We start from the raw sequence: 18,688 nt of genomic DNA, 5'->3' as shown, positions 1-18,688 counted from the left end.
CTTCTTTTCAGCCAAATGGCTAGGGTTTTAATATCAAGAAATATTTTCGAGCATAAGTAGACCTCACAGGTCAAAAGTTTGGCCACCCCTGAGCTACAGTTTGGTTTTGGCAAGATAGCACAATTTTCCATTTCTATTATATTAACATACCTACCTGCATAATTTTAGCCGTTGTTGTTTATGGGGGCTGCGCGTAACAAAGTGCATAGTTAGTTGGTTATCTAACTAACTCTCTAATCTGTGCTGGTTGCCATAGAATAAGTACGCACAACACACACCGCGTGGTATAATACCGCCGCGCGGCCAGCCCGCGGGCGAGTGCGGGGCGGGCCACGGCGCGGGGAGGGGTGGCAGGCGGCCGCCTGACAGTCCTGTAGTCAGCTGCCACGCGCTTGTTTATTCGTACGTATATAGCTGTCCGCGTCGCACTGTGACGTCACTCACTGCCGGAACAAGAGCAGAATTTCCTGCCACGTGTTACTTTCCTTCAACACAACAAACATGAACAAGAAGGATATAGCAACAGGCAAAAGTAAAAGATACTGTATTGCTTACTGGTGTCTAAATGCCAATGTCAAGAATTGGGATCTGACATATTTTTCATTACCAAGTGATGAAGAGAGGTAAGAAATTATTTGTTCTAACTCGTTTCAACGTTATTATTAGGTAGGTATTTCACTGACCTTTTAGGTCTTAGAATGTTTTAGTTTATTAATTTTACAAGCAGAGCAATGCTCGTATTGTAATGTCTGCGTTCACCTGATAATAATTAGCATTGTTAGGCTGGGTTGCATGCACCATCCTACTTTAACAAACGTCAAAAATCTGTCAAACTCCATACAAAAAACACCGGTTAGACGATAACCGGTGTTACGCGATAGTTATTACGGTCAAAGTTAGGTGGTGCAACTCAGCTAATTTACTAGTTAAATGGCAATTACCTACCATGTTAACCGCCGAAAACTAGCATGTTTTCGGCTAGGAGTAGGACACGTTTGCTAAACTTTAAACGTGACGTTTTCTATACATTTTTTAGACGGTGCCGCGGTGACAGCAGCTTGCCTACCGCTAAAAGGACGCCATTTTACTTACTAGCGCTATTTGCCAATATCTTGCATCTTTATAGACCAAGGGCTATAATAACATTACAAAACGAACTAATAAGCAGTTATAGGTAAATGTTAAAATAAATAAGAAGTTATTTGTATTAAAATCACTTACTCACCGCTTAAAATTTAAAATTCTGTCAAAATGTCCACTTTTGCATGCCATGGTAACCTGTAATTTATTTACATTATATCAAAGACAAAACATGTATGTAAATGTAAACCCTTTTGCTTTTATTTGTGTTCGTCTTGTAGGTGGTCCTAAATAAACAAATAGAAAATGAAAAAAAAGGTCAAGTGTAAAATTCTTTATCAAAAATTCGCTAATTTTTAATTTCATTTTAATAATATTTCGACTCATTGTATTTACCTACTTTGTTTGTAAAGCCATCAAAATGTTTGTTTAAAAAATAAATAACTCGAGTCGGGTAAAATCTTGACACTCCTTCTACTAGGTCGAATGACGATCTGGTGAAGGTCGCGGGAGGTGACTGGATGCGGGCGGCGCAGGACCGGTCTTTGTGGAAAACCTTGGGGGAGACCTTTGTCCAGCAGTGGACGTCTTTCGGCTGAAACTATCGAACGAAAATCCTAACAACGTATCTACATACAAATAAAATAATATTGTGTCCGTTAAAAACAATCCCGAAAGTTACCGCGGGCATGCAGATCACGCAAGCGACGCGCGGGCAAAATCTAGTTTTCAAATAAAGAAGATTCACCAAAATAATGTAAAAGTTAATCCCACTAAAAACATTCTGTAAAAAACTAGCCAAGTCTCGATGGAGCTGCTTGTTTATCTCTAAAAAGTAATGAAATCTAGACAAAGTCGTGCCAAGTCTTTGGTTCCTTACTGCGATTTCTTTATTATTATAGTTAATGTTGTGTGACTTGGCCGTTGAAGGGTACAAAACCAGGTGCTCCATGATACCATTGCACCAATCTGTCGCCAGAACCACTACCTGCCACTTGGAAAACGGTGATTCAACAATAACCATTCAATTGTAGGTTTAATAAAGCTGCGTATTTCAATAATACTTATGTATGATTATCTTAATAAAGATTGTTCAACGGCCAAGTCACACAACATTAACTATAATAATAAAGAAATCGCAGTAAGGAACCAAAGACTTGGCACGACTTTGTCTAGATTTCATTACTTTTTAGAGATAAACAAGCAGCTCCATCGAGACTTGGCTAGTTTTTTACAGAATGTTTTTAGTGGGATTTCACTTCTTTTTGTAGAAAGTGGCAAAATTATTTAACGTCGTCGTTTTATCGATATTTTTTTACGGTATTAAACACAAATAAACTCAACGACCTTTAAAATGGACAACGAACGAATCAGAATTGTTTTAATAACATAACCTTAGCGAACCTTACAATTTAATAAACGAAATCAACGAAATGCAAATTTACACAACATCAACTTAATCGACGGGGGGCTCTAGAAAGGAAAAAATCTGGACACCGCTTGGACGCCGCTAGCGCCATCTAGCGGTGAGCGATACAGGCGAACACCACGGTGCCGGAGTAGTATTGATTATGAATGTGGTGTTACTCCAGATCTTCGATTTTCCTAGTTTTTATAGTTTTCCCTTTATGTGACCATTAAACCCTAACTCTGTACCAAATTTCAGCTCTCTGAGTCGATGGGAAGTACTAGTTCTATTTTGATGATCATCAGTGAGTGAGTGAGTGTCGTAAATGCGAAACTTTGCTTTCGCATAACTTCGGAACTAAATGACCTACAGACTTGAAATTTTGGATTTGAAGTATGTGATTATAGCTTACTAGATGACGAAAATTTCTGCGTTCCGGTCTTATCCAGAGGTTCTCAAATAGGGGCCTGAAAATGCGGCGAAATGGTTCCAGTAAAGGATGGTACGGCAGTGTTTGCTTCGCGCTCGACTTGGCGGGGGCACTGCCGTGCCCCCAGATTTAAATAAACCTTACCTTTAGGTACTAGAGCTAAATAAGATGCCACAAAATTCTGCAATGTACATTAGTACCATTGCCATTGACACCTATTATGTACTGGTTAAAGTCCTTAATCTAACTTTTTTATTTATAAACTGATAAGATATTACTTATTTTATGACATTATTTGATTTTTCCAGACGCAAACAATGGTTAATACTACTTGGAAGAGAAGACTTGTTAAATAGAGAAAATTTTAAACCCAAAAGTTACTCAGTTTGTTCTTCACATTTTGATCAGTCTCAAATGAAACTGGTAAAGTATCTCAATTTATCGGCAGTTCCAGTAAAAAACATTGGACCGAATTCAAAAAATACCTCGGACATAGAACCACCATCTAAAAGAATGCGACCTGATGAGCCGACTGCTTCTACAAGTCATGATCTACACGGAGAACCCGGAACATCCGTGCCTATATTGAACGATCCGATTCACATATACCCTGAAGAAGCTGAAGATGACATTGCAATTAGATTTCACAAGTTGATCGATTGGCAGAATGAATTAAAAAAAAGAGGAAAGGATGAATACGAAACAGAGTATAAAAATTTTGCATATAACTTGCTTATTCATAGTCCTCATGCATACCAATGCTTAAAGACTATATTAAAATTACCGAGTAAACAATCACTTTATAATTATAAATTAAACATCCCGCCCAATTTGGATTTTAAAGTTCTTCATCGCTTAGAAATAAAGTTAAAGTCACTACCCGATAGTGCCAAACATTGTGTTATTTATATTGATAGAATTCCACTAAAAAAACACATATACTATGACACACAAATCGATGAAGTAACTGGATTTCATAATATTAATGGCACAAAAAAAACTGAAATGGCCAAATATGCAATCGTACTTATGTTACAAGGGGTGCATTTTAAATGGCAGCAACCAGTGGCATATGCCTTACATGGTGATGGAGAATATTATCAAGAACTTGACAAATGTTTGCAAAATGTGGTTTCCAAACTATCAGGAATTGGAATTAAAATAAAAGCAATAACATTCGACGATAGTTCTTATTTTGTTAAATTCGTTAATGATTATAAAAATATAACAGTAGCAAGACCTTATGCTGTATATGATGGTGAAACACGTGTTTATTTTATATTTAATATACCAAATCTGATGAAAAGTTTACGAAATTATTTACTTACAAGTGAATTATGTTACGGCGAGAAAAATATATCTTGGTATTTTATTAAAACGCTTTTAAATAAAGACGGAAAATCAATGCTAGTCCCAAAACTTACAAAGTCCCACATTGAACCAAATGAAGAAGAACGTAAAAAAATTCAGTATGCTGTGGAAATTTTTAGCCGATCAGTTTCAACTGCACTAATGGCATTCATTGAGTTCGGGCAACTATCTGAAGAAGCTAGACCGACCGCACTTTTTATTGAAACTATAAATAATTTATTTGATGTTCTAAATTCAAGCAAATTGGAATCTGAAAATGAATTTGAAAGTGCTTTTAGAATGACTGAAGCTCAGAAAAACATTTTGGAAGCAGCGACAGAATTGTTTGAGACTATAAAAAAATCGACAGGCCAAATAGACATGATAGAACAATTCCAGCTATCTATCGAATCTATTAAAATGTTATACGAAGACCAAACAAAAGAAGGATTTTCCTATATATTGACGAAGCAACTTAATAGAGACTGCATTGACAATTTTGTTGAAACTCTTCAACAGCATAAGTTGCACAGTTGTACACCAATATTTTTGCGAAGACGATTCTCAAAGTTATTTTCAAGGTATTTGATGAAAACATACTCCTCTGTCCACACAATTCGTGGGTTAGACTTTTGTGATGTACTGTCCAAGGCTGAACTCATGATTAACTTTACATTGGAGAAGACACTTGAATCACAACCGATGTCTGAGATAGCACTGAGCTTTGAAAAAGACTATCAGATGGACTTACCTGAACACAACACACTAATCTATATATCTAGTTACCTACTTTACAAGTGCTCCAGAAAACATAAATGTGATGTTTTTGACCGATTCTTGCATACTTGTAGGAAATTGAATGACTCGAGTTTGTTTTCCAGAGATTTAAATAAAAAATCTGGATTTTACGGCAATTTGAAAATACCACGAAGGGAATTTATAGATTACATCCAGTCTTTAGAAGCGATTATCACTCAAAATTTATACAGAATTATTAAGAAGAATCCTGGTTCTCACCTTTTCAAATTATTAGGAACAGTTCAGCACAAGATGCCCTGCACGTGTTTTCCAGTGAGTTATCTCTTGAAACTATTTGTGAGATTACGGATATATGCAACTCTTAAATTTAACAACAGCTGTGGCGACACTGAAAAGTTCCTTAAAATAAAACATTTTTGATATTATTTTTAAGACGTTGGAAGAGTAGGGAACTTTTTTGTAATTAATACGTAAACCTTATAATAAAACAGATTTATAAGAGAATGTTGGTTATTTTTTACTCTTAGTACCACTACTAGTCTACTACTTTTATAATGAAACCTGCGTTTTATCATCGATAGTACATTTTATGAAAATAAATAATTTGTCCCAAACATAGTAATAAATATTTTGACCTGTTGAAACAACTACTATAAAATAAATACGTACGCACTTATTTTCTGTAAGGAAAATTATATGGTATGCTAAGTGAGTAATGTAAAATGCAATAAACTTACTTGTTACTGCTCATTAATTTAAAGTTTATTAAAACTGGATGTCAATATTTTTGTAATGGCCATCTAATAACTTACCTAAGTGCCACTTTATATTTTAACTTTATTGGAAAACTCAATAGATTTACATTTAGATTAAGATTCGTTAAAAATTGTGTTGCACAAGAAAGTAATCCTTTAGTTACCGTGTTTTCACGGCATGCTAGTTATGATTACTATCCTACTAATATTATAAATGCGAAAGTTTGGATATCTGGATGTTTGTTACTCTTTCACACAAAAACTAATGAACGGATTTTGATGAAACTTTACAGTGTTATTGTTTATAACCCAGAATAACATACATATAGGCTATAATTTATGACGATCTGTGACAAACGAAATTTCACGCGGGTGAAGCCGCGGGTAAAAGCTAGTCGATTATAAATAAATAAAAAAATGCCTATGTTCATCATTCTAGCGGTGAAATATTTTTTCAAATCGGTCCAGTAATTTCGGATTCTATTTAATACAAACATACAACTAGAAATACAAATCTTTCCTTTTTATAACATTAGTAAGTAAGTATAGATTTCTTAAATTAATGTCATTAACTTTTGGATTCTTGGGCATAATGGTTGAATAACCTATCTAAACTATCGGACTACGTCATTGTCACCGCGCAGCCAGGCCCCTGGAGTACACGCCGCCTACTGCGAGTCTGCGAGCGGCGCGCGGCGTGCGTCCGGCCGAGCCGCCGGCCGAGTACGGGGGGTCTCGCGGTCCTATCGCACGGGCGAGCGAGCGACCTTTTCTGTTTTGTGGTAGGCTACCTATTATTATTTTCAGGTTACAACGGAACAACGGAGTAATTAAGTATCTATTGTACCTACTAACTACCACTACTACTTACCTACCTACCCTTAGATTATTTATAATCTTTATTAATTAAATTAAAAAATTAAAAGGCTTTATTAATGCTACCTACCATAATGTAATTTAGTTGTAAAAATTTGAAACTAAATATAAACACTGCAATTTAATTAAAATATTTTGCAAGGTAGGTAAAATGCACAAAACAGATTTAGGTATATGATTGGTCTACATAGCACCCCAGCGGCGGGCCCAGAGTCCCCAGAAGCATTGGTGTGGTGACAGATCATGATACAGGCGGGGAGCGGGGCCCTATATTATGTCAGTTGAATAGTAGGTATTTTAGGTAGGTACTTACTGAGTACTATTATCGTCATCTTCCAGTCGGTAACACTTGCACAGTACCTACATCCAGGTAGCTAGCAAGCAAAGCAAGGTTTGTGGATAGTGTTAGTTATTCTCTGCTAAAAAGTTACCTTTAAACTACTGCGTTGCATCGACCTACGCGAGGGGCTGCTACCGCCAGCATCTAGACTGCCATAACACAGGCACAATGGGGACTGAGTTTATTTTATTTTGTTTTATTCAGAAAACAAACAGTTTATAAATTACATAAATTGGTCAGCCTTTAGTTTTCAGTTTTTATCTCTATGTAGGATATAGCGGTCAAACTGTAGATCCTGGCTACGCAGTGGTGGGAATAGTCCCGATCTCTATGTAGGAACAAAGATAAAAGAAAGACAAAAAAAGTTGCCGAAAAAACCTATACCCGGGTCTTCAATGTCATCTGGTGCAGGCGCAGCGAACCTACTATTTATAAAACTTTCGACTCCAACACATGAGTAAGTATGCCACCATAAATTACCTATCCAAGCGCATACCTATATTAGCAGAGGCGCAAGGGTGGCACGGCCATTTTTTAATATAGTAAAAAATAATAACTAGGAAGATATAAGACAAAAGAAAAATAGAAACATATATTTGAATTATTTCACAATAATAAAGCTCCACCATCACGCAGGATGCGATGGTTGATGGCCCGCTCATAGGTCTTCCAAATATCTTGGACTCTGTTGTACCACTGCAAATATTAATGTTTCTTTCGCATGTGTTTCCATTTGTTTTTGAATTAATAAGTACCTCATTTTCTTATATGACTTATTTTGTTGCACCTGTAAAGAACCATAAGATAAAGTACATTAATATTATCATAAAAATTCAACAACTGCTTATTTCATAATTTAAAAAAATTGTGTAATATAAATTACTAGCTGTGCCCATGATCATAAATGCGTGAAAATACAATAATATTTCCCGTTTTTGCAACATTTTCTTTATTGCTCTGCCTCTATTGACTGTAGGGTGATGTTATATGCCTAAAGCCTTCCTTGATAAGTGAGCTATCCAACACAAAAATCTTTTTTGAAATCCAACCAATAGTTCATGATTAGTTTGTTCTAGCAAACAAACTCTTCAGCCTTCTAATTATAATATTATTAGACTACATATACATAAGTACATAGTATAGAAGATAATATAGATAAAATGTATTCATTAACTATCTATTAAAACACATTAATTACAAACAGGTTAGGTGATCTGATTGAATGAACATTATTTTTGAACACATTCCATTTAGAATTTAATTTGAAACTGGAAAAGTGTGATGTTTATTAATAATAAAATGATTTTTCTTCTCAATCTATAGTTTGATGACTTTGACCATAGAAAGCTGGATAAATAAATATCTTAGATTATCCTGGTATTTAGTACAATGTAATAATATTGTAGTTGCTTACTTTGTAACATTGGTTGTAAGTTGTCCTCATTTGTGTCGTTATTCTATGGAAATATTTTTCATTGTTGAGCATGTTTGAGTGGCTGGCTGGCTCAGCCAGTCTGTACTCTGCACAGATGAGACACTCTGCCTCTTCCCTGAACCCGGCATCTTGTTTTTTGACCCAATTCAAGAATAATTGTAATTGAGTGATTATGTTTTCTTTTGTAATTTTCCATTCTGTCTATAATACGGTTAAAACTTAGATTTACAATATTTCAACTTTGGAAAGGAACTCGCAAGCAATACGAAATGCAACAACACCTGACCATAGAGAAAAGTANAATAAATTATTATTATTATTACTTTAATAGGGCCACAGAACTCATAAACGATGGCTAAGAAAACAATAATGCATTCAATTCAACCTAACAAAAACACCACCGGCCATTTTGGAGGAAAAACAAAGTTGCCATATGTTAAATAGTAATTTCTACTACTCTATTATGTAAATTATAACAAAAATGTCAATGTTCAGTTTTAAATTAAAAAAAATTAATTTCATTTAAAAAAGTTTTCACATTGTAATTAACAATATTCTCAAATATATTTTAATTAAGAAAAAAATGAAAATATGAAGGAAACAGGAGCAGCGACATCTAGAGCGTTTTAGGGTAGTTAAAAAGTATTTGAATTTATTCACCGATGTCGCTGTTTGGAAGCAAGTTTCACTTCGATGACCGTTGTATGGAAGTTTCTTCACCCTGAACAACACCGCGACACTTGCAATTTGTAAAAAAATAAAAACGTCAGCCACTTTGACATTGACAGTTTTGACTTTTAAAACTGCGTTTCATTTCACAGATGCAATAATTTAGTAAAAGTCTAAATAATATTCTAAATAATCTACGTATACAGTGTGAGTCACGTTAAAGTGTACATATGAAAATAGATGAAACTAGAACAATTTTTATCGACAAAAAGAGGTCAAAAAATTTTTAGAGATTTAAAAAAAAATATATAATTTTTTTTTTCTTCCAATTACTTATTGTAAAGAAAACGTAATAACTTTTAAACTAAGCGGTATATCCTGATAAAATAAAAACAGTAATAATGCTAAATAACAGGCGATACTAAAAAATACATAAAATACAAAATACTTCGAATTTGGGGCTTGACCATTATTCGCACAATTACAAGGATTTAAGTTTTTAATATTTAGTTTTCACCTCTTCCTTCAAAAACAAGTGATAAAGCGCGGCTAGTTATGTAGTCGGAACAGGTCGTGTCAAGCCTAAACCACTGAACCGATTTTGATGAAAGGCATAGTTATGGTTTGAGTCCCGGGAAAGGACATAGGATAGTTTTTATCCCGGTTTTTGAAACAGGGACGCTTGCGACAGATAAAATTTCACGAGGGCGAAGCCGCGGGCAACATTAGTTATAACTACTTTTAAAATAATATTTTTTGATTAAGTATTATGAAGTCTTATAATAGAGGCATTTTTTGTAAGCTAGGTATTTATTTAACTATGTAAACTTACTTGATTGCTTTTTAAACACATTAAAGGAAGACATTAAAGCAGGACAGCCCTTATCGTAAAGTTCTTGCGACAGTGCTGCCACCCAAGTTGGTCATAAACAACGTTTGTCGAACTAAGCCCGGAAACGGACGCGCCAGTAAATTAATACACGCCAATCCGGGCGGCGAGATAAACCGACCGCATAATTCAGCTGCTTCCCGCGGGTGACTGCGATTTACGACTCGAAACAAGATTTACTTTAATAATCTCCGGTACCTAATAGAGCATCTATAAGTGCATACATACATTTTAAAAATTTAATATAGCCACAAAATAAATTTTTGTTGTGACCGAACAAGTGCATTAAAAATTAATAAATTTTAATTGAGCCATTACCTACACCGCAATGTAATAAAATTGCCGACAGTAGGTAATTTAGCGTTTTGAACTCATTTCATTATTGTCACTAATTTGATGCCCAATTTGCATGCCGCTTGATAGCGTCGTTAGGGCGATCGCGTCGTTAGCGGACACTTCAAGTCGCGCCAATAGCGCCGAGGCCGAGAGTAGCGCCAGTAAAGCGGAGCACACAAATGAGCAAAACATGAAAAAAAGTTTGTTTGAGTTCTGTGTAGTTAGTGTAAGAAACAAGGTTCAGCCAGATACACTCTACCTACAGCAAGATACTCGTATAAACAAAATTTACACCGACTCCAAGATAATGCCGAAAAAAATAATAATAGAACAATTACATACCTACGACACGATGGTTTTTTTTCGAGGCGTTGATATGCCGGCAAATGTAGGTAAGTTTCACAGCCGCGACCGACACTTGACTAGCTGGGTGTTTCTAGTACAAAATACGACATCTCTTTGGGATCAAATCAAAATCTCTTTATGTAGATACATTCATTTCTGATAATATAAAGCAGCTGTCGGTCAATGAGTACCTACTTAAGGAGAAGTGAACAGGCACAAGGATGCTGCGCCGGACGCTGTGAGGCTTCAGGCTGTAATGCTGTTACAGGCTTACGGCAAGGGTGCTGCTGATCCCATCACCGAGTCGCCAGAGCATGCTGGAAGCCCACTATACCGTACATACATACAAACTGTACTTAAAAACCGACTTTCATCACAGTTAGGTTTTATATTTATATCACTGTATGTAGGTACTTTTTTTTAAATACTTTTATGAATCACCATTTTGGTAATCTCTCTTATTAGTTGCATTAAATGATAACATTTAAGTTACCTACTATTTTAAAGTATTGTGTTTTTTTATCCGTATCGTGGCGTACTTAGGTATAATTAGAGGTCACTTTGATAATACCACGAGATGGTCGCATCTAGAGCAGTGCAGTGTAGTGCTTCGCAAGGGCCGAGCTAATCCCCGTAGCAGGGCGGGCGGCGCGCACGACTGGACAATGGGGCGGCTGCTGGACCGAGCCGTGTAAAAAAAAAATATACACAAAAAAATCTATTTATTTATTCTTAACTATCTTAATTAATTTATAGAGTAGGTATAACATGGCCATTTTGTTACTACAAGAACCAGTTTAACAGAAAAGTATTAATGAAAATTGAATATATTCTTCACCTTAGGCTCATGCTCATGCATGTAGCAAGATAATTTTGACAAAGGTCACAGAATAAAAAATAAAAATAATGAAAATAAATAAATACTAATGCTAAGGAGTAGAGTTCCCATACTTCCAATAGTAAGTCTTAACTTGGCTACGGACAATCCTCCGTTTTGATTAAATAAGTTTGGACAACATAAGGTAGATAAGTCAATTGTATCGAACTTGGCGATTTATGAGACGTTGTCGCCAATAATAAGCCATTTCAAAGATCAATTATCAAGATAGGCTTCCGTCTATAGCTATAACTCATGTCCAGGAAGTTAGTATTGTTGGTAACAATAAGGTCTTTCGAAGGTTTTGTGGTTTTACTTTGTTAGTAAATAACGTTTGTACTGCCAAATAATAGCAATGATCGCAGATATTGCCTTTAATAGCATTAATAGGTATGCGACGAACCGAGTACAGAATTAATGAAAGAGTGATCGTTAATAGATAAACTAATATAGGTACTTTTTATACACGCAGACTGTAGCGTTGGCCAGTTGGCCTATAACAAGAGTACATCATAAAATCATAAAATCGTTCGTTCTGAGACGTAATTATAATCAAAGAGATATAATTTCACAATGGCTGGGTTTAATTGTGTTTCTTCAGCTATTTGCTTCGGGCGACGCTAGTAGTGAACGACAAGACAAGAAACATAATATCAAACTCTATAGCTCGACTAAATGGCCATTATTATAGCCTTTCAATTTCCAGTAAGTTTAATTTAATTAAACTGCCCTTCGTATTTCTTTAACCGACTTGCGGGGCTAAATGGAGTTCCAATATTTTCAGATCTATCTCTCACACTCAAGAAAAATGGAAATAAGCCAACAAACCACCGTCATTTCCAACTCAGCTCTACTAATTCAAAAAGCTTATGAATATAGTCATTTGTTTTATTCGTAGCAGTATTTTATCAATATTTTCATTATACACAATATTACAAGTTCAGTCAGATAGAGCTGAAGCTGAACAATTCGAAAGTGCGTGTATTTGAGTGGGTTCAAATATTTCACAGTAGTTACACCCATCAATAAAATCAGTCATAATTGTATTGAAAATGGCGCGCTCAAAGCGTAACGATATAATTAATATCGTCGTCAAACGAACGGCAACAATAGCGGAGACAGCGCACGCATAAACAACGCTAAGTGCTATAACTGATAGCGCTGCCAACGAATGTGCGCCTTATTGCTGAGTGATAAGAGTGATTTATAGCACCGCTGAGAGGGCGTGGAGGGTGGCAGATGAGATATAATGACGATCAACTACAAACAATAACCAACGCAGCGCAAATTAAGGGCTGCGCGGACTCGCCAGGGGTGGCGGGCCACCCCGGTAGTCTAGCCAGGGATTTAATGCCACAATAGTTTGCGTTCAAATACAAGTTCATTGAGGCATTATTTTCGACATTTTCATATTATCACAATTAAGCATTCATTTTTTTCCTAATAAAAAAGTATATTTTTTAAAACAGAAATGCCTATAAAATAAATAAAATTGCAGTGGTCCTGTGTAGGGAACCGTGAAAGGCAAGCTCCGCGAAATTAAAAAGAAGTAATTAACAGAGCGGAGATTGTCGGCAGGTTAGGGGATGATGAGGAAAGAAACCGAAAAAATACTTTAATTTAAAAGCCGATGCCCTATTGCGAGAACAAAGACGGCTCATTTATTTTTCGCTAAGTGATTAATAATGTTTTACGTTCATATTTTTAACAGTGACGAAGACTCATATAAACAAAGAATTAATAAAGATAATGATGACATCAGATGAAAGTAATAATGATTTATAAATTAGGTACTTTTAATGATTGTAATATAAATGACCACACTGAGAATATACATAGTTATAATACAATTTAGGCCTAATAATACTAGCAGTAGTAGCAATATAACAACTCACTGTAAGTCCAATTAAATCATATTTAAATAACTTCAGAAATAATTTTATTTTGTGAGTGTCGTCTTAGTAATAAGAAAGTTGAGCAATCTGATCCCTATTCTCACTTTTTTCGGTACATTTTACTTCGATTGGGGTAATATTATTTTATAGAGTAGATAGGATCTAGCATTGTAGTCGTTGCGGTCTCATTTGAAAATACTGTATTTTGAAAAATGAGTCAATTTTTTGGAATTATTCGCTGATAGTGTCAACTATTACTCCTATCCATTTAGCTTTAGTTATTTGCTATTCTGGATTATTGATGTTCAGCAGTTTGTCAAATTTTTCATTACTTTAAAATAAGTAATTACTTACTTATTGGAACCATGAGTGGATGCTGTAACGGCAATTTTACAGATAGCTACAATAAGTTTATATGTATTTGTCCGTGTAGTCATTCTCAGAATATATACAATAATAAATAAAACAAGTGCCTGAAACAACTTTTATATCTAGGTACGTAGGCACTTACCTACAATTTCTTGATAGTTGCACGGTATCAATTGGTATCAATAATAAGATACGGTTACGTCCTAAACCAACACGCACGGAGGGCGGCACCGGGCGCGGGCGGTCGAAAGCCCGTGTCATGTCGGCCGTCAACTCGAAACTTGCTGGAATTGAAAGCTTTAATCCAATTTTAGCTGCCCCCAGACCCTGTTCCTGAATGATTATGTAAACACACGGGATTTATTAAACCTTTCAAAGAAACTATTTCCAATGAACAGGGCAGCGCGGTCCTAAATAAAATAACATTTTAGGTGCTTACATACAGATTGACAGGAAACATTTGGTTTATTATTATTATCACTTTTTAAATCTAACAAATTGTAGTTATTATAAAAACGAAAGTGTCTTAATAGATTAATTTTGACTAATTTTTGTTTACCTAAATAGATGAGACCACCTGAGTGTTCACTCACAATGTAATATTAATAAGTAATTATCAGAAATAAGGTTATCTCCGACTAATCTTAGAAACAAGTTTTATAAAGTGTTTACAACTGTGTTCGAACCCTAGAATAATAAATCGTGGATTGTGTTGGCCGCCCAATCCGCCCATCCGCTGGGTGCATAGTTCTGGAGCCGCCAACCGCCCATTTACGAGTGGGTCACACAGGCCGCATGCAAATTGGCCGGCAGCAACCACGGCTGTGTGATAATAAACAACACAGCACGAAAATTGCTCGACTAAGCGGTCAATAAAATTGGAGTTACTACTTCACAGCTTACTATTACTTCGTAGTAAAGTCGTTTATGTTATTTTAGATGTATGTAGTTGATGTGGGTTAAATATTTTTTCCTAAACTAAAAGTGTTGCTAGTTAGGAACAGCTATTAAATGAAATGCACTGTGTTCGAAATAAAACTAACTAGGTACTTACATACATAATACACAGTAAGTGTCTAATAGTGTGATCTGATGACTGGTCTGAGGCAACTTTTAACGAACATTGATGGTGGAGAAACTACAATACAACCGCAAGCCGGCATCGACAGTGTCGATGGGACCGCGCGTTTGTCTTGCCGCTGGCGACGGCATCGGACGCGGCATCTTGATTGTGAACAGGGTTGTCGGCTGTAGGAAAGTCCTGAAGGGCTAGGATGCGCGCCGTGATATACTTTATCAACGACAAAATGTATGGGCAAAATCAATAAAATGGCGTGATATGCACTGTGGAATTCAGAATAAATTATATTTTAATTCAAACAAAACAAGCTGTAAGAACCTCACGACGACCTCAAGGAGATACTTAGCTGGCAGCGGCTGAATGTAAGCAAAAGACCGTGGTTAAAAACTACTTTGTGATATATGAAAAAAAAAACTGATTAAATTGGTCTCCCTGTTATGCTTGACGACACCAGAGACAGGCCCTGTTTCTTGTCGTAGATGCCGAGGGTTGACGGTCTTTTGTATGATCGATGGCAGCCCTAGCATTTGGCGCGGCGAACCCTCGTCGCGGGAACGTTCTTACAAATGACGGATCAGCAGCGCTTTGTGGCGCGATACGGCGGAACTCCGTTCGTGAGGGGCGCTCTTCAATTGAGATCGCAAGATAAACTTATCATGTTTTTAGTACATCTTTTGTTTGTAAGATCATTAACTAACTTTTTATGTACAGCATGTCTGTTTCCTAAATAAAGAATAAAATAAATGAAACTAGAAAAATAAAAGACTGATAAAATGTAACAACGAGTGATGAAGTGAGTATGTACTTTAGAGCTTCCTTTTTGTCTAAACTGAAAAACTCTTGGATGTCAGGATGGAAGATTGGCTTGGCTCTATCTTATTTAGCAGTTGTGAAGCGAGTGTGTTGTCGTAGCGCCGAACTAACAAAATTATCGCCGACGCGACCTCTCGGGACTAAAACGGTCGCTGCCGGCTTCGTTTACCGACATAGCTGAAACACAACAACCATGACAGAGGGTTTTTTCTTCAGTTTGTTGGAGAGTTCAATTTGGTCAAAAAGTTATTTTCAACCTAATTTCTGTTAGAATGAATGTTTCATAAATATCAATTAAATATTTCAACTAGCTACTGTATTACTGGATTTTTGCTTTGTGGCGTCCCCTCGTAGTCGTAGAGCTTCGGTGAGGTCTAGCTTTAAAAAATAAACATAGAAGCCCGCTTAATACGGTAAAAAAAGGTACTTAAAGTCAATTTAATCTTATTTCGTAGCGACTCTTGTTTAGTGCGAGCCTGGCGTTGAATGTTATCCATTTATAGGTCCAAATGTCCAACCAACGCTGTTTAGTCTTATTCGTATTTTTGTACCGATTTTAATTGAAAGGGTTATAAGTGAATTTTGTCTTTACATATAAACAAGTCGCTTCCGCTGTCTGTTTGCTTAGATCTTTTGAACTACGCAACATATTTTAAAACGGATTTCAGGAATAGATAAAGTTAGATCCCATATTAACTATCATAAATAAAATTCTTATTCCCCAGTAAAATACCGATTGTACCTACGCCCTCGTGTTTTAAGCTGACCATTTTATCTGCCTGGATCGCAAAAATAATGAAGTTAATGAACGAATTTGCGCAGACCGCATGTTTTGCGACGAGCGGCATGTGCGCGGCATACGGCGGCCGGGCTCCCCCTGTATTCAGCCAAGTAAAAGGGAATAGTATAACATCTCCATACAAATACCTCGATTTTGTAACATATTTTAGGGGCTTTACGCCGTCGTTTTCGGATTAAGTTTCATGTAGTGCGTAGTGACTGCATTGCATTGGTACACGCGCGTTTTCACTTAATGTACCTTCCTACATAAAGACCTTCTCAGGAATAGGTTACTACTCTGCTTTACTATGTACAGCCCCGCTCCCAGAGGACTCGGGAACGGAAGACACAGTGTCGCCGACAGGCGCTGTGCAGTTTCTTACTTAGTTGCAGTAAGTTACTTAGTGAGCTTGTGAATCTTTGAACGAATGGAATTTTGGCACAAATTCTAAGGTGTAGGTATAGGATAGGTAAAGGCAAACGAGAAAATAATTAATTTACAGACAGACAATTGAACAAAAATTAAAGCGTCTGTGATTTCGAAATTAACAGAACATAGATATTAAAGCTCAATTTCAATTGAAAGAGCTGCTTGAAATTAAATAGAGTCGAAAGTTATGAAAAATCTATACTTATAATAAATCTGTAGAGAGGTCAATTCTGTACATGAAATATATTTTCAAAATAACTATCAGGGGGTGATTAGTGATCGATACTGATGCCAAAAATGCAATCAGTAAAATTTTTGTCTGTCTGTCTGTCTGTCTGTCTGTCTGTCTGTCTGTCTGTCTGTATGTTCCTTATAGAAACAAAAACTACTCGACGGATTTTAACGAAACTTGGTACAATTATTCTTCATACTCCTGGGCAGGTTATAGAATACTTAGGAATTCCCACGGGAACGGGAGTTAGCGGGAAAATCTTTTTGTATGAAAAATCTAAACCGCTTAAGTTAGACGCTTGAAATTTGGCATGCAGGTATCTTAGTAAACTTAAAGCTTAGTTACAACAGGATATTGCAAAATTCCCACGGGAACGGTAGTTAGCGGGAAAAAACATTTGTATGAAAAAATCTAAACCGCGTAAGATAGACTCTTGAAATTTGGCATGAAGGTACCTTAGTAAACTTAAAGCTTAGTTACAACAAGATATTGCAAAATTCCCACGGGAACGGGAGTTAGCGGGAAAAAACATTTGTATGAAAAAATCTAAACCGCGTAAGATAGACGCTTGAAATTTGGCATGCAGGTACCTTAGTAAACTTAAAGCTTAGTTACAACAGGATATTGCAAAATTCCCACGGGAACGGGAGTTAGCGGGAAAAAAAATTGTATGAAAAAATCTCAACCGCGTAAGATAGATGAAGGAGGGGGTAAAACGAGATCCACGCGTACGAAGTCGCGGGCGGCCGCTAGTATTAAATAATTTTATTGCTTACCAATTTAGGTTTCTCTTCGTGTAAAAAAGTTAAACAGATCCGTGATGTAGGTTAGTCTTCCAGTTCAGAATGGAAATCCAAATGTGACTTACAAATATTTTGTTTAATAAGTTAAGTATAATAAGCTTCGTCATGCATTATTACCATATACGAATGTTAGTGGGTTGACGCAGAAAATAAATGGTACGAGAAGCTATGTTTCAATAGATAGTTTTGTACATCCAAATAGCGAATACTACAAGCAAACACAATATCAGATCGACGCGATTAGAAACGAGAATGAATAAAAGCGGGATTTATGTGCGCGCGTGTCTATCGTAAACACGTAACGTTATTTCAGAAGAACCATCCAAGCAAATGCTCACGAAGCGAATAAAATAGCATACTTGAGTACATTCGGCGAGACAAGCCGGCAACCAGACGAGCGCTCCGGATATTATAATGTACGGCATCGCGGACGTTACGGAGCTCGACGACTCTTCGTACGACTTTGGTGCGGAAAATCAGCTCACACGCTTCGAAACACGATGGATATTTTTCGACTGAATATATCGACGGTATTTTCAGACTTTAATAGCATCTGAAATATTTTACTTTATTGGATGTGCAAACGTTAAGCTCATTATTTCCAAATCACAATGTGTTTTACAATTGTAAAATATAGTTGTTAATTGAACATTAGTATTTAAATAACTCTACATGTAATTCTTTTGATTCTGTTCGTTAATTCCCCGCTTCACACCCCTCCCCAGGCTAAGCTCTT

The 18,688-nt window shown here is 36.3% G+C and overlaps 1 long non-coding RNA gene across 1 annotated transcript; it reads right to left on the bottom strand.

The window, feature by feature from the left end:
* Positions 1-7,576: 7,576 nt before the first annotated feature.
* Positions 7,577-9,208, bottom strand: LOC114357969 (uncharacterized). The gene is made up of 3 exons (XR_003656345.1): positions 9,166-9,208; positions 8,413-8,714; positions 7,577-7,785 (listed from the first exon to the last, which is right to left on the bottom strand). It is a non-coding gene; the product is annotated as an uncharacterized LOC114357969 (long non-coding RNA).
* Between the last annotated feature and the right edge of the window lie 9,480 nt (positions 9,209-18,688).

The sequence above is a fragment of the Ostrinia furnacalis genome, unplaced genomic scaffold, assembly GCF_004193835.3.
Source record: "Ostrinia furnacalis isolate ACB-3 unplaced genomic scaffold, ASM419383v2 OfSCF3547, whole genome shotgun sequence".
Taxonomy (NCBI): Eukaryota; Metazoa; Arthropoda; class Insecta; order Lepidoptera; family Crambidae; genus Ostrinia; species Ostrinia furnacalis.
This window is presented reverse-complemented; position numbering and strand designations above follow the sequence as displayed.